We start from the raw sequence: 4,441 nt of genomic DNA on the forward strand, positions 1-4,441 counted from the left end.
ATAGTAAGGAAGGTGCATTTTCAAAAATGCAAAGCAGTAATTAGATGGAAATATTCTCAGGATGTCTCCCACAATTGCAAAATCAGTTCCTAAGAGGGAGAAACAACGTTCAGACACTGGTGACTCCTGGGAAGCAGGCATCGTTTTAATGTGAGGCAAATTAAGCAAAAGTGTTCTAGCTTTTCTCCCATTTGCAGGCTGGGGAGGAATCGTATTGCAGAGAGAGAGAGAGAGAGAGAGAGAGAGAGAGGCAGAGACAGAGAGACAGAGACAGAGACAGAGAGACAGAGAGAGACAGAGAGACAGAAAGACAGAGCGAGACAGAGAGACAGAAAGACAGAGAGACAGAGAGAGGGTTGAGTCTCCAATCCTTGCTCCTACAATTTCTCAGGCAGTTTTGGGTAGGATGGCCAATAAAGTTTGATTTATCATGTGGGGCTCAATATTTCAATTTTTCTGACTGATCTTGGTCCTCTCATGATTTAAATGTAGTATTACCAGATTTTTTGTACCAGAACAGGATGAAAAAAGTCAGGAAATGGCCCAAGTTTTCATTGGGACAAGAAGTATGTCGACTTGTATTTAAAGGGGGTGTGGTACACAGAAGCAAATATACTTTTTATTTTACCTGTTCGTTCAACATACTGGTCACAAATTAAAAGTCCCAAATTTCAACTCCCTGAGTATCCTATAGTATCCACAAGAATGTGTAGGGCTGTTCTGTATGACATGAGTGGATTCTGGGGACACAGAGCCTGGCTGAGAAATGGGCCAATGGAAATTATATTAAATAAGCATATAGCTATAAATGCATATATGAGCATGGGCTTGAACATAAAAATATTTAAATATGCCTTTTAATTCCCAGTTAACTTCATTTAGTATATTTCCTAACTAAGTTAGACCACTTAGGTCACTGCCAAATGCCATCAGAAGAGTGTCTGCTGCTTGCAATATATACTTTCTGGATGGAGAAAAGATTCTCAGTTTTCAGACAGGATAGGAATTGTCTGGCTGTATTTGTGGTCCAGGTGCCATCTCTCAGGTCTACGCTACATCTAACACCTGCTTCAGTTAAGGCTGCAATAGGAAAGAACTCTAGGGGGCCTTTTCAGAATTAGAGCCACAGCTTGTAAAATCAATGGGTGAATGAAGAATAGAATCTATTCTCTGCTGACCCATTGACTCTACAAGTGAGGTTTGATGACATTACCACTGTCACTGTCCTCCCATTGTTCATCGATTTGCTCCAGTGGGCCCAGTAATGTCTCCATTGTGAGACTTGTTGTTACTGTGTTTGGCATATCAAATACACCACGGGGAGCTTGCCAGGCTTTGCCTTGCAGGCAGGCAGGATACTCTCAGTAGCTTGACAGGCTGTCTGAGAGGGGCAGAAGAATCGAACCTGGCTTGGCCAGGCCGGCCACGCAAGGCAAATGCCCTACTGCTGTGCTATTGCTTAGTGCAAGAAAATAATGTATCTTAAAGAAGAAGAAGAAGAAGAAGAAGAAGAAGAAGAAGAAGAAGAAGAAGAAGAAGAAGAAGAAGAAGGAGGAGGAGGAGGAGGAGGAGGAGGAGGAGGAGGAGGAGGAGGAGGAGGAGGAGGAGGAGGAGGAGGAGGAGGAGGACGACGACGACGACGACGACGACGAGGAGGAGGACGAGGACGAGGAGGAGGAGGACGAGGAGGAGGAGGACGAGGAAGGAAGGAGAGAGAAAGAGTGGGGCAGGAAGATGGAGGAAGGAAGAAGGAAGGAAGGAAGGAAGGAAGGAAGGAAGGAAGGAAGGAAGGAAGGAAGGAGTGGGGAGGGAAGGATGGGGGAGGGAGGGAGGAAGGAAGAAAGGAAGAAGGAGGAGACCCAAACCAAAATAAAAACAAGTGAAAAAGAACTTTAAATTCTAATGGTTTGAACAGCTGTACTCTACCAGACAAGAGAAAGTGATAATGTTTTATACACAAACTAGAAATTTGCTTGACTCAACATGATTCCTAAGATGACCTTCACCAGATTCCTCCCAGGTCCTCCTTGGCTTCAATTAGAATATGAAATCAAATGAAGACACATAAGAGGTAGGTGGAACTGATTGATCGTATAGCCTTGAACTAGAGAGATGTTCCATGGGGTCCTGTTGATTTCTATTCTGTGAGCCATTCCAACACCGTCCAAAAAGTTATTCTTGGCTAACGTTGGGCTATATATAATGAAGAGGAGGAGGACGATAAGGAGGAAGAGGGGGATATATATATATAATGAATATATATTATATAATGAAGTTAACTGGTGCGGAAATGAGTGTTGGAGAGCACATTGCAAACAATTAGCTTTCTAGGGAAGTGATCAATGTCTGAAAATCACCAGGAAGTGAGACTTTCATAATGTTCTAGTGTAGTCGAGTGACAGACAGGTGAAACAATCAGTCAAGTTATTAACTCAGATTTACTCTTCTGGGAAGTGTAGCATGGGGGGGGGCGGTAAGTATGGGTAGATTGCAGATAGGCATGCATATGTGCATGTGTTGGTATGTATGTGTGTGGAAGACACTAATATTGACTAATCTGAAGATGCACCAGAACTAGAGGGCAGAATGGCTGCTCCTGAAAGCATCAAGTAACTTTCATCTGGAAACACACACACACACACACACACACACTTTCATCTTTAAGTTAGAATTAAATCTAGAACCTTTCTATGGCTATCCTAGGGGGAAATAAAGATCTTAAAAATTGAAGCTGCTAGATTAAGACTGTTGGAAACCAATTGCAAACATGAAAAAGCAGATATTTTCATTATAATCTAAGAACTGAATTCACACATTTGCCAAAAAGACATCTGAAATGTTAGGACATATAATTGAGACTAAGTGAGACAAGAGTGAGAATGAGGGTATCTGGAAAGGTATAAAATACTTGGGAGATCTTGATCCTCCATTGTTCTCTGGGGTCATTCTCATCTATACCTTTTCCCTAGGGATTCCTTTTCATGTGATCAAAGGCTGATAAAATCTCAAGGCTGAACTAGGCTGCCAAAACGAAGAAAGACAAAAATGACTGTCTGTACTTTCAATGCATGTACGCTGACATCTGATGTATTCATCGAGGACCTGATGGTACAAGAGCGAAAGATCAAGTACAACATCATTGGTCTGACCAAGACAAGAAGGCATCAATCACATCACGCCGTTTTCTACACTGGAGAAGAACTGTTCCTCGGAACATGCGACAAAAGAGGCGTCAGTGGTGTCGGTGTCCTTGTCAACACGAACCGGCCATAAGCATTGATTCATTCGAATGCCTAACAACCCAAATCAAATGATTACACTTGAATAGATGTGGCTCACTGCCGGAAGTTTCTATCTTCATTGTCTACGCATCAACATCCAATTATGATGAAGAAGAAATTGAGAAAGTCTACACGGAGCTGGAGAAGTTCTATAAAGAAGACCACACCTTCTACAAGATCATTGTGGGTGATTCTAATGCAAAGATAGGACCGAGAACATTGGCCAAAGAGCTCCACATCGGGACCCATGGCCTAGAATGAAACAAACAGGGTGAGAGACTGTCTGAGTTCATCATGTCGACCAATGGTAACTCACAGTTCCAGAGGTCGAATCTAAACGTTGGACATAGGAGTCTCCTGGTGGACACTTCCACAGTGAAATTGACCACACAATATTCAATCGAATCTTTTGTCTGACTGATGTCACTGTTGTCCCACATTTCCAAACAAGATCAAACCACTGTCTTCTTCATGCAAAATTCTACTTCACGGAGTGGGGAGAAAGGGAGAAAGGGCTGCAAAGTTTAAGAAGAGAACTCCCAGAACGACCACCAACTGGGAGCTCTTTGACACTATTGCGGCCACATGGGAAGATGCTGTCATTGACAGCATTGACAAGGAATACGATCGACTGGTTGAGCACCTCCATGATTGTACAAAGAATGCTGAGAGAGAGATAGCCATAAAAAGATGCCTGTCTTTGAAAACTCTTGAGCTTATTATCCAACGTGGCTTGGCGCAAGCCTCAGGCAACCACAAGCGAACATTCAAGCTCGCAAAACAGTGTAGAGAAGTGATCAAGGAAGACCTCAAAGAGAGACGAGCAGCAGTGCTTGCAGATGCGGCAGAAACTGGGAAAAGCATTCGCAAAACCCACCTGTCCTTCACCAACTACAAGACCAAGATGACTGCCTTCCAAGGTCCTGAAGGATCTATCACATCTTCCAGAAGGGCAATGGAGAAGATTATTCATGATTTCTACTCGGATCTTTTCGATAACCATATCCACCTGCCCACATACCAAATTCTGCAGGATGGATATGTCGTTCCCAAAGTTCTCCCTTCTGAAATCTGACATACCATTTCGTCGGTAAAGAAGTCAACAGCACCCAGCCCAGACAAGGTCAGATCCGAACACCTGAAGAACCTGCCGTCAGTAC

Source organism: Sorex fumeus, unplaced genomic scaffold, assembly GCF_029834395.1.
Source record: "Sorex fumeus unplaced genomic scaffold, SorFum_2.1 ptg000072l, whole genome shotgun sequence".
NCBI classification, from domain to species: domain Eukaryota; kingdom Metazoa; phylum Chordata; class Mammalia; order Eulipotyphla; family Soricidae; genus Sorex; species Sorex fumeus.